Source organism: Carcharodon carcharias, chromosome 19, assembly GCF_017639515.1.
Source record: "Carcharodon carcharias isolate sCarCar2 chromosome 19, sCarCar2.pri, whole genome shotgun sequence".
NCBI lineage: Eukaryota > Metazoa > Chordata > Chondrichthyes > Lamniformes > Lamnidae > Carcharodon > Carcharodon carcharias.
In genome coordinates, this window is record NC_054485.1 from 54,725,977 (window position 1) to 54,739,416 (window position 13,440).

Consider the following 13,440-nt stretch of genomic DNA (forward strand, 5'->3'; position numbering starts at 1 on the left):
TGTCACTTGTTTGATCCTGTTATACCACACTACTGAAGGGCATCTCCTCATAAGGTCCACATTCTTTAAGATGCTTCTTAAAATCTTTCTCTTTGACTCAGCCTGTTGTCCTACTGTCTTCTTTGGTTCAGTGACAATTTTTGATAACACTCCTGTGAAGCCCCTTGGACTTTAATGTGTTTAGGGTGCTAGATAAATGCAAGTTGTTGTTGTAGAATATAAAAGTGTTCACATCCATTACAACTTGGAATCCTGCTTTCATGATTGCCTCTATCTGTTGAAGCGAATTAAAAAACATTGTCAACATTTTGGAAGCTGTCCTTCAGCCTTCCAAATTTCATGTATGCAGCTATTGAATGTTGAAGGCTCATTTCAAATTACCTTTGATATGCTCTCATGTGTGAACAAATTAAAAATCACTCATGGGAATAAATTTTCTGTTTGGTGCAGGGGGCGGAATGGGACTGGGCATGGGTGGGCGAACCCAATCACCGCCTGCGATCGGGTCCGCACTGACATTTTACACGGGCGGGCCAATTAATGCCCACCAGCAAATGTGATGATCATGCAGTTTATTTATTTTTTTGGCAATGATGGAGAGAGCGTCACTGACCCAAATATTGGGAGAATTTGTTGCTCCTCTTCAAATAATGTGACATTGTGAGCAAGGCTGCTCACAATGGCAAGTAGAAGGGTTCACCAGAGGCCTTCTGGTAAGCAGGCCAGGCCGGAGGGTAGGGCAGTGGGACAGGCCAGGCCGGAGGGTAGGGCAGTGGGACAGGCCAGGCCGGAGGGTAGGGCAGTGGGACAGGCCAGGCCGGAGGGTAGGACAGCGAGACAGGCCAGGCCGGAGGGTAGGGCAGTGGGACAGGCCAAGCCTGATGGTAGGACAGCGGGTCAGGCTAGGCCGGAGGGTAGGACAGCGAGACAGGCCAGGCCGGAGGGTAGGACAGCGAGACAGGCCAGGCCGGAGGGTAGGGCAGTGGGACAGGCCAAGCCTGATGGTAGGACAGCGGGTCAGGCCAGTCTGGAGGGTAGGGGAGTGGGAAAGGCCAGGCCGGAGGGTAGGGCAGTGGGACAGGCCAGGCCGGAGGGTAGGGCAGTGGTTCAGGCCAGGCTGCAGGGTAGGGCAGCGGGGGCCCAATGCGCCCCTTGTTTTTCTGATGACTGCCTTGCTGCCCTCTTGGAGGAGGTGGCAGCACAGTGGGAGGTGCTGGTTCCCCAGGACAGGAGGAGGAGGCCCCCCCACATGACAAAACATGCTTTGGAGGAGGTGCTGAGCTCCCACAACATGGTGCGGCGCACCTGGATCCAGTGTTGCAGGAGCTTCAACGACTTGTTGCGCTCTGGCAGGGTGAGTACCATGTTGGCATTGGTCACTTAACCCAGCAGGTTGGCTTTACTCCCCCACCCCCACCCTCTCAAGCCTGAGTGTAGTGACTGCATTGAAGTATTGACGGCATGTGTCCTCTACTGGGTGGGCCAGCAGATATTGCCCATGCTGAGGTCAGCCTGAGAGGGTGATGAAGAGATGTGTTTTGCCCCCGCAGCATGTGTTACACTGAGTCCCACATGACTGGTTTGGGGGCAAACTGGAGGAGAAGCACCTAGACGCTGTGCTGGAACTGCAGGACATGTCCAAATCAGGGTGATGAGATGCTGGGAGGGAAGCTTCAAGGTGGCGTGGCAACGAACCATCTGCTACCCTCTGCGCTCCACGTGCCTGCACCTCATTGGTATGGAAGGATATACCGTGTGGTGCCTAATGTGATGTAGGCAGCATGTGTCCGGGGGGAGGGGGGGGTTGTGGAGCAGGCCTGGCATCTTTGTGTGAGTGTTCAGCAGCAGCGGGGTGAGGAGGCTCTGGAACCCTGCAATGTCCCACTATGGTTGGGGTGGGCCGTGCTCGAAGAGAGTCCATGTGCAATTCACACTAATCAATGCTCGTCTCCCATTTTCAGGAGAAGAATGTTCATAACGCGGCAAAGCGTGCGAGGATTGGCAGCGGCCAGGCGCAGATCGCCATTCTTAGCCACTTTGAGCAGGAGGCCCTGGATTTGGAGATGCGCCATGCGCCCAGGTCCACTGGTGTCGGTGAGGCTGGGATGCAACGGCTAGGTATTTATGCCCAACAGTGAGGTCAGCACTATTCTCCCAGCAGCTGATGAATGTTAATTGATTCAATGTTGCAACATGGCTCGACCATTGCCCATGGAAGGATGAGTGCATAATGATCCAGGAGACAGGAATGCACTTTGACATTGTCTCTGTATTAACTGAACCAATGTCCTTGTTCTTCCTTTCACCATCAGCAGAGCAGGGCCGGGAGGAGGAGCAGCAGAGGCCCCCTCTCATACCTGAGAGGCCTGAAGTCTCACCAGCATCACACCATCTCTGCCAGGCAGGCACCAGCGCAGATACTAGCACCTCGGTGGGAATTCAAACATCGGCTTGTGTCCCGGGGCACAGTGGTGAGGGCACTTCACAGTTGCTGGAGAAGCTGGCAGAGACAGAGAGTGCCCATGGCACCAGCAGTTGGAGGACTGCAGGGGACCAGCACTCTTTTGTCATATAGTATAAAGTTGTTGCTTCCCCTGACATTGGTATTCTTGCTGTTGCACTGATGAGTGCAAGATGAAATGCTTTGACAAAAAGTATTTTGTAGCAAAACTCATCTGTATTATTGCTGTATGACATTTTGATTGCTTGTTCAGACTAATCAAACGCTTACAGTGGATGGGGACAATTATTTCTGGCCTGTACATCAGCAAGAGAAGGACTCATTGCCCCCATTGAAAATGCTAACACCAATACCTCATTTATAAGATCAAGTTTTAGTTTCTAGGGAGCACGGGAATGTCCATGGGAGTTGGTTTCTGCAGTGACTGATGCAAAATTATTTGGCAGTCTCAAGTCAGTTCTTAGATTGTTCAAAAGTTCCCTTAGTTTGCAACACATTGGCAATCTCATGAAGCAAAATCACGAGACTGGTGTTAGAAATGAAAATATCAGACTGCTGCAATCTAAGATTCTCTGCTAGTACTGGGGTTAAGGCATGGTACAAAAATTCATCAAGATTCTCTTCCTAAACCTCTCCTCCTTTAAGGCATTCCTTAAAACCTGCCTCCTGCATTAATGTTTCCTTCTTTGTCTTTATGTCAGTTTGTGTCCACTCATGGCTGTCCCCTCTCTCCCCTGAAATGCCTTGGGACATTTTACTGTGTTAACAGAACCACAAAAAATCAAGCTATTGTTGAAGTTATTGCTGAACCTGCTGTCCGGGAAGGTAGCTCATGTCTTGGTCAGCTTTAGTGCCCTGGGATTCATCCATGGGCCTGCATTAAAAAAAAGGCAGCGATAGTGATCTTTCTCTCTTCAGGTACCATGTCCTAAGATGACACTGGCGACCATAGACTTCCATGTGTTGGTCCATGGTTATACTTGGCAAGGTACTGCAACTTTTTGCCATTGAGCTATAGGGATATGAACCCTATTTGTAATTATTTTGGACTGTCCAAAGCACTCAATGAGGTCAAGCAGCACCAAAGATGTGTCCAGTAACTGTATCTATGTGGTCCTACATGAAGGTTTATTTACCGTGAAACTCACAGCAACTCTTGGAATTTTGCCTTGGAAAGTCTGTTACAAATACTATATAAAAGCAAATTGCTGCTGTTGTAGTTTTTGAGATCCTCAGCAACTTTGACCACCTTCCCTACATAACTGGAATTGTATGAAGTACCTATGGATTTAACCAGATTCTGTGCATCCTGTATCTGCCAATTAGGTTGTTTGCTCTCTAACTCCCTGAGCTACATTTGAGTGTGATGTCTTCTGTCTGGTCATTAAAGACATTCCATTGCAGATGCTTCTCGACTGACTTCAGCTAGATTCCTCTGAGCACTGTGTCCTCCAGTTGAGAGAGGGCTTCCTCAATGGATTATAACATAGCAATTCCCAACTAAAACCCACCACTTTATTTATGAAGTTTCAGTATTGACTTAAATAAAGTTAAATACATCCCTCCAAAGAATGGCCGGGATTTTCTGTGCTCACCGGCATTGGGCGTGTTCGGTGGCGTGAGTGGACCTACAGATACTGAAGCCAACAGAGGACAGAGCGACTAAGACTCCTGGCTGCGCAGAGACAGGAGCAGCAACCTCAGGAAGAAGGGGTGGCTGGGGTTCCTGCACATGTCACCGAAGAGCCACAGAGAGCCATCACTTTTTGGTGCCTAGAGATACCCAGGGTCCAAAGACACCGCCTTTCATTCCTGCAGATGGCCAAGAACCAGTGTCACCAAAAGCTGCACATGTCTAGGGAACTGGTCAGACACATCTGTCAGCTACTGCAGGATTTGGTGCCATGGGGACATGGAGGGATCCTCTGCCAATGGCCGTGAAAGTGACTACAGAGCTCAATTTCTGCACCAATGGCTCCTTTCAGGGCTCCACTGGTGACCCCTGCGAGATCTCTCAAGCCTCCACCCAAAAATAAATCCATGAGGTCGCGGCTGCCATCTTTGCAAGGGTACACAACTTTGTACATTTCGCCCGGGACCAGGACAGACAGGATACAAGACCAATTGGATTCGCCCAGATCTTGGGTTTCCCACAGGTGCAGGGTGCACTTACATGGCGCTCTGATTTCCATTGCAACTAGCGGTGAACTACATCAATCACTGAATGTGCAGCTGGGATGTGCAGAAACACATCCTGCAGACCTGCACATGGTTTCCAGGGAATGTGCATGACTCCTACATCCTCATTCAGTCAGTTTCCCGAAGTCTTCCAGGGTCCAAAGAAACTGCAGGGATGGCTCCTTGGGGACAAGAGCTACACGCAGAGGCCGTGACTAATGACACCCTTGCGGCGGCCTCAGACTGCAGCAGAGCGATGCTATAATGAGGCTCATGCTGCAACTTGCACTTTGGTGGAGTAGACCATCTGGATGCTGAAGTTGTGGTCCTGGTGTCTGGACCGGTCAGGTGGAGCCCTGCAATACAGTCCGCAGAGAGCATCACATATCATCATCGTCTGCTGCATCCTTTACAACCTGGCGCTGCAACGGGGAGAGGAGATGTCTGAGGAGGAGCTAGGAGTCTTCTCCAATGAAGAGGACACTGACGGGGATGAGGGTGAGGAGGTCCTCGGAAGCAATGATGATGGATATGAGGCCCTCGCACTGGCTAGGCGAGGCAGGTTGCATAGGAGGCCCTCATAGCTGCTAGATTTGTGGAGGATGATGACGAAATGAAGTGAGGAGACACCATAGATCCTCGCATTGTATCTGTGGCTTATGGCAGTGCATATACCCTCTGTGAGAATGCTCCTGTCATGGGGATGCAGTGGAGGCCATAATAGAAACTCAATTGCAGGAGGATGATGACGACAGCAATGAGGACACTCCATAGATCTTCACATAAACTCTGAGAATGTCTGTCTCCTGTCTGGCTGAGGGAAGCTCACTTGCGCTCGGTGATCAGGGTCATATCATAGAGACGCAGCCATGAAACCTTAGAAGCATCTGATGCTTTGTCCGCCCTCAGCACCTGAACCCTTCAGGATCACAGCATCCCTGGTCACAGATGCTGAAGAAATGGGGCTAGCCCCCATCTGAGAGCACACAGAGAGAATGAGCGAGCTCTGTTTAGCCTGCCTGCCACATTCTGGCAGCAATGACCAGCACCGCCGAGGTGCAGGCATCAGTAATGTGTCCAGAGAGTGTGAGGCTGGATCATCACTTTGGTCTGAAAGCTGCACAGAACACAGGGAAAAGGCCCTGGACTGAGACACCTGCCTTTATCTTGTGCAGAAAGGTTTCACGTCTGAGTGACACGAGCACTGCTCATTAGAACAAGGAGCCATAGGCAGGGAGGACATTCTTGGGAGTTTATTGACAACAGTGAACAGAATGTACAAGTGATTAACACCCATGCCCAGGCTGTGCAACTTGTAACCCCAAGATCAAGAGTTCAAATCTCACAATGGCAAACTATGAAACAATGTAACTTCATCTGAATAGGAACAGATGGAAACGTGTTTGTACTCGAAAGAGTTACATCCTCTTACGCAATATGAGCCGCCTCGGGGACATGCCCTCTGTGCCATTTGGCACGGCGCGGAGGAGCTTTTTGTATGGACTGCTGCACACCTTCCATTTTCTCACCCTTGTCCACCACCCGGACACGCCCTGGCATGTCTTGTTGCCGTTCGGCGGCGGAGGCCCCCGATGGGAGGCCGTCTACAAGAGGTGTCCTCCCCCTTTCTATCGGGGACCTGGGTTGGAGGGTGTTGCATGCAGCAGTCCCCTATAACCGTAGGACGCATAGGTTCACGGACTTCCAAGACACCTGCCCTTTTTGCGGTCTTGTGGAGTCCATGGACCATGCAAATATAGGGTGTGGTAGGCTGCACTTCCTTTTTAGTTATTTGAAAAACCTTTTATTGATGTTTTGTTTGCACTTCAGCCCCACGCTCCTGATCTATGGGCACCCAGTGCGGAAGGGGGTCGGGAAGGAGGAGGACCTCCTCGTGAACCTGCTCCTGGGCCTGGCCAAGTTGGCTATTAACAGGTCCAGGCAGTGGGTGATCGATGGGGGAGTCCCGCCCGATTGTTTATCCCTCTTCCACGGCTACATTCGCGGCCGGATGTCCTTGGAGAGGGAGCACGCGGTGTCTGCCGGCACACTCAAGGCCTTCCGTGCTCGGTGGCCACCGCGGGGACTGGGGTGCTTTATTGACCCCTTTTATCACATTTTGGTTTAAAGTTGTAAGTTTCCTTTAAACTTTGTTCTTGGTTTTACAGCTGACCTGAATTATGGGCTGTGCCTGATTTATCCTAATTTTGTTAATTTAGTTTAATTGTTTTAACTCAAAAAGAGTTACATCCTCTTAACTTGCTTAACCCTGCCACCACTTCTTGGTGTCCCCCGGATATCCACAGCGGAGGTGGAAGCAGTCTGCTGCCTGCTACGCTCTGTCTGTGATGACTTGGTAGGCATCCTCTGGAGGTCCGAGACCTGGTGGTCCCTGGCTACTTTTGGGGTCCTGCTGTGTGGCAGTTGCACCCTCCTCAGTCTGTGGAGCTGAGGCTGCTGAGGTCACAGGAAGAGGTGACTCGGATAGGCCAGACGCTCCCAGAGTCAACTGGGTGGATGGGTCCCGAGTGTGTACCTGCTAATCCTCCTCCCTATGGGTGCCTGAGGGCCCCATGCTGACTCCATGAGGAGAAAGGGGTAACTGGAGTTGCCCACCAGCCCTCTCATATACAAGCTGTTGGAGGCCAAGTTTGGCATCAACGATGGAGTTGAGCCCACGCAGCTATGCAGGACCAATTTCCTAGACCAAGGTCTCCATGGCAGCTGCCATCCTACCAGTGTTGACCTCAGTATGTTGGCATGCCAGCGCTTTCACCACAGGGTGTAGGCGGACAACGGAACTTGCAATCTGGGTAGCGCAGCAGACATCCCTTCCTGATGTTCCCAAGCTTGCCTTTGCATCTCCAGCAACCGTGACATGACCGAGTTCAGCGGCTCATCATCTGACTCAAACTCAGAAAATTTCTCTGCTCCAGCAGTCCTCCGAGTGCCGGGGACCTAGGAAGTCCCAGCCTCCACCTTCTGTGGATCAGACAGTACGATGTGCTCACCAGATTATGATCCCGAGACTATTCTAAAGCCAGGTCCCACTGAGGTGTCTGTCACTGCGCTGGTGGAGGGTGTGGGCGAGCTGTCTGCGATGACCTTGGTGTGTCTTCTTTGGGGCTTTGTTTCGGGCTTGATTGGAGGCCCTGGGTCATGGACTCTGTTGGCTGTTTGGCAGATGTGCCTGCAGAAGCAAGGGGAGATAATTAGTGCATGGCAGTGGCCTGTGAAACAGGACACATCACTCACAGCATGGTTGTCTGATGGATGTTGCACTGCTGGATCCTCACTTGGTAGAGCACTGCCGACCTCACTGTCAGCACAGGACCGGTCCAGATCCTCGCGGGCCAGCTGGATGGCTCTGTTTTCAAAGTCGGTGAGGACCTTGATTTCAGGCAACCCTCCACCAGTCTGCAACTTCTTCCTGTTGTTGTGTGCCAACTTGTCCTGCATGAATAGAGATGGAGAAAGTGTAAGCAGGATGCCTGCCAGGCCAGATGATAAGCATGCCTTGTATGTGTGAATGGTGAGTTGTCCCATGGACAGGATAAGGACAGTGACAGTGAGTGTATGAGAGAGTGAATGGTGATGTCCCTTGATCTGGCAGTGAGTGAGGACCCTGTGGATGTGTCATGGGTTTGTGAGTGTGTGAGTTGAGAGTGATGAGAAGAGTCACTTACCCTGGCAGAACCATGGAGATCATTCATCCTCTTGTGGCACTGGGTGGCTGTCCTCTTTTGAAGAACGTTGGCGTTAACCACTGCTGCCACCACCTCCCAAGCCTGGTTGGTCACACTGCTGTCCAACCTGTGGCCAAAAGGTGCAGGGCATCTCAGCAGATATCCAGGGCTTCAGAAAGGCATTCCAGTGATGCATCACTGAACCTGGGGGCCATATCTTCCCTGCAGCAGTAGTGGTCTGGAAGTGCTGAGATGTGTGCGCGCAGCTGAACCTTAAATATGGCGCCCAGCGTGATGGGCGAATGAAAGCACGTCTACCATAGAAACAGTGTGTTTCCTGGGAATGCATAAAAACTTTGGCGGACTTGGGACGATACGGTGTGAAAACCCGCCATCGCAGCCGGCGTTTTTACCTGCTCGCTACCGCACTTTGTGCAAAGCTGGGACAGTTCCACCCAATGTAATTGGTGGAGGAGAATCCTATGTCAGAATATTCCCCATCCATCTGTGTTTTACTTGCCCTTCTCCCCCGACCTACTAAAGTCACAAATGTCAGAGTGCCTCCAACCGCTTCATGTTTGTTACTGCCCAAGAAATATTAGGGCCTGTGAATACAATTGAGACTGAAAGAATGTCGTCTGTGCCTGTTCTTGGAAGCTTCCTGCGATATTTCTTTATCACAGTAAAATAATTTAACAGAAAATAATAAAGTAGAAATTCGCTTCGGGCAGTGAAGCAAAATGTCTAATATCAGATCGGCTGCCCATTCTACTCAATTTCATTGCAGTCAATGGAGTCAAATCCCAGACCGTTTGTAAAGTGTACAGCCTGTCAACGACTCCCAACTTCAACTTGTTTCCCTCCCCTCAGCTGAGGTCAACCCTGGCCACTGCTTCCCAGCATGCCCCAGGTAAATACCTTCAGGGATGTGGAGCTTGACATCCTGGCCCAGTTTATTCCTACCCACCCTTCTTATAGCTGGCCCCAAGCAGGACCGCCAGGAGAAAGATGTCAGTGCTGACACCTTTGAAAAAATTACGATGTTAAAGGCGCAATGTAATTATCTGAAACAGCTTGATGGAACAGAGGGTTTGCAGAAGCTTCCTTCCCCTGAATTTTGGTCCCAAAGACTCCATTTCTTAGGCCTCAGTATTCGCCATGACCCAAAATCCACTTTTACTGTCCCTTCAGGGATTCTCTTCCCTTTTCTGTACCTAGCTTGTTCAGTAGCAGGGCCATTATAAACTTACAGCTTAGTGAAAACAGCAAGTTTGAACACATTCCTAACTGTTTCTTGATGTATAATTCTTTCAGATGTACCAACTATTCCATCACAAACTGGGTGGATCCAGCATGGCAGGTTTTACTGTGGTCACAACTCAAATGAGGCTAAACGATCAATCATCTCCCATGTTAACCTTTTTTACTCAAATAGGCAAAAGAAATGGGCTGTGATTAGGAGGCCAGAGATGGAGAATAAAGCAGGGATGCCTTTTCCATTGGGGACATTCCTGGAGCCCAAACAGGAGGGACTTTCCCCTCTAGCCTATAGTCATGCTGCCGGGGTATATCTTAGAATGTATGAAGGGCATACCAGGTAGTCTTGCCAGATAGCGTGGGCCACCCTGTGAATGAGGTCCTTGTGGCCATTAATTGGCCACTTACTGGCTTCATTTGTCCCCAAGGGCGGATAATCCACTCGACATACAACTTGATGATGGTAAAATTACAGTGAAGACGGTAAAGGATGGGTATAATGGACCCCACCATCCTATTGGATTCAACGCCACTCTCACTGGTCTGGGGAGTTTAGAATTCCAACCATGGTTTTAAATCTATTTTAACATAATATGGATGAGGTCCAGTAAAGTCAGAGCAGTCTGGTAAGCTGGTAGTATGTTTAGAGGTTACATTTAGGGACAAAGCATGAGATATCTTTGCAATTTTTTCATGTGATAACATTAATGTTTTTTTAAAATGTGTTCATGGGATGTGGCAGGGCCAGCATTTCTTCCACATCCCTAATTGCCCTTGGGAAGATGGTGCTGAGCCGCCTTCTTGAACCGCTGAAGTCTATGTGGTGTAAGGACACCCACAGTGCTGTTAGGGAAGGAGCTCCAAGGTTTTGACCTAGCGGTGATGGAAGAATGGTGATATATTTCCAAGTCAGGAAGGTATGTGACATGAACGGGAACTTACAAGTGATGGTGTTCCCATGCGCCTGCTGTCCTTGTCTTTCTAGGTGGCAAAGGTTGCAGGTTTGGAAGGTGCTGTTGAAGGAACCTTGGTGAGTTGCTGCAGTGCATCCTGTAGACGGTACACACTGCTGCCACTGTACGTCGGTGGTGAAGGGAGCGAATGTTTGTGAAAGGGGTGTCAATCATGTGGGCTGCTTTGACCTGGACAGTGTCAAGCTTCTTGAGTGTTATGGGAGCTGCACTCATCCAGGAAAGTGGAGGTATTCCATCACACTCCCGACTTGTGCCTTGTAGATGGTGGACAGGCTTTGGGGAGTCAGGAGGGGAGTTACTCACTGCAAGATTCCTAGCCTCTGACCTGCTCTTGTAGCCACAGTATTAATATGGCTAGTCCAGTTCAGTTTCTAGTCAATGGTAACCCCCAGGATGTTGATAGTGGGGAATTCAGTGATGGCAAGGCCATTGAATGTAAAGGGATGATGGCTGGATTCTCCCTTGTTGGAGATGGTCATTGCCTGGCACTTGTGTGGTCTAAATGTTACTTGTCACTTATCAGCCCAAGTCTGAATGTTGCCCAGGTCTTGCTGCATATGGACACAGACTGCTTCAGTATCATAGCATCACAGAATTTTAACGGCACAGAAGGAGGCTGTTTGGCCCATTGTGTCTGCATCAGCTTTCCAAATGAGCATTGTGACTGAGTGTCATTGTCCTGCCTTTTTCCTGCACCCCTGCACATTATTTCTATTCAAATAATCATCTAATGCCCTCTTGAATGCCTCAATTGAACTGCCTCCACCACACTTCCAGGCAGTGCATTCCAGACCCGAAAAGTTACTTTTCACGTCACATTTGCTTCTTTTGCAAATTACTTTAAATCTGTGCCCTTTTGTTCTTGATCCTTTTACGAGTGAGAACAGCTTCCTCCTATCTACTCTTTCCAATGTCCTCATGATTCTGAGGAGCTGCAAATGGCGCTGAACATTGTAAAGTTAAGTCCAAGGGACGGACACACCATCCATAGTTAACTAGAAAGATTAAAGATAGAAACAAAACCAAAAAAACTGCGGATGCTGGAAATCCAAAACAAAAACAGAATTACCTGGAAAAACTCAGCAGGTCTGGTAGCATCGGCGGAGAAGAAAAGAGTTGACGTTTCGAGTCCTCATGACCCTTCGACAGAACTTGTCCAATCGAAGGGTCATGAGGACTCGAAACGTCAACTATTTTCTTCCCCGCCGATGCTGCCAGACCTGCTGAGTTTTTCAAGATTAAAGATAGAATCAAACTTAAAGAAAAGCCACTGACTTGTGCAAAGGTAGGTGGAAGGCCAGAAGATTGGACAGAATATAAGGAAAAGCAAAGAATGACTAAAAGACTAATAAGGAGGGAAAAATTAGAGTATGAGAGAAAGCTCATCGGAAATATAAAAACAGATATTAAGAGTTTTTATAAAAACTTTAAAAAGAAAAGAGTTAACAAAGTGAGCGTCAGTCCTATGGATAGTGAGTCTGGAGAATTGATAATGACAAACAAGGAGATGGCAGTTGAATTAGGGTCATGAGAACTCAAAACGTCAACTCTTTTCTTCTCTGCCGATGCTGCCAGACCTGCTGAGTTTTTCCAAGATTAAAGATAGAATCAAACTTAAAGAAAAACCACTGACTTGTGCAAAGGGAGATGGAAGGCCAGAAGATTGGACAGAATATAAGGAAAAGCAAAGAATGATTAAAAGACTAATAAGGAGGGAAAAATTAGAGTATGAGAGAAAGATAATCGGAAATATAAAAACAGATAGTAAGAGTTTTTATAAAAACTTTAAAAAGAAAAGAGTTAACAAAGTGAGCATCAGTCTTATGGATAGTGAGTCAGGAGAATTGATAATGACAAACAAGGAGATGGCAGATGAATTATATCTTGCATCAGTTTTCACTATAGAGGATACAAGTAACATCCCAGAAGCAGCTATAAACCAGGAAATGGAAGTGGGGAAGGAAGTCAGGAAAATTACAGTCACCAGGGAAGTGGTACTGAGTAAATTGTTGGAGCTGTGAGCTGACAAGAGCCTGGGTCCTGATGGATTACATCCTAATGTCTTAAAAGGAGTGTCTGGTGAGATAGTTGATGCATTGGTTTTAATTTTCCAAAACTCCCTAGATTTATGGCAGGTCCCATTAGATCAGAACTTAGTAAATATAACTCCATTATTCAAAAAGGGAGGGACACAGAAAGCTCCAGGCCAGTTAGCTTAACATGTATCATAGGGAAAATGTTAGAAGATATTATTAAAGGAGTTATAGCAGGGCACTTGGATAAGCTCAAGGTCAGAAGGCAGAGTCAACATAGTTTTGTGGAAGGGAAATTATGTTTAACCAACTTATTGGAGTTCTTTGAGGAAGTAGCATGTGCTGTGGATAAAGGGGAACCAGTGGATGTACTGTACTTAGATTTCCAGAAGGCATTTGATAAAGTGCCACATCAAAGTTTATTGCAGAAAATAAAAGCTCATGGTATAGGGTTAACATATTGGTATGGAAAGAAGATTGGCTAGCTAACAGGAAGCAGGGAGTAGGCATAAATGGGTATTTTTCAGGTTGGCAAGATTAAACGAGTGGTTTGCCACAGGGATCAGTGCTGGGGCCTCAACTGTTTGCAATTTATATAAATGACTTCGATGGAGGAATGGATGGTATGGTTGCCAAATTTGCTGATGACAAAAAGATAGGTAGGAAAGTAAGTTATGAAGAGGACATAAGGAGGCTACAAAAAGATATAGATAGGGTAAGTGAATGGGCAAAGATCTGGCAGATGGAGGATAACATGGGAAAATGTGAAATTTTCCATTTTGGCAGGAAGAATAAAAGAGAAGCATGTTATCTAAATGGTGAGAGATTGCAGAGCTCTGAGATGCAGAAGG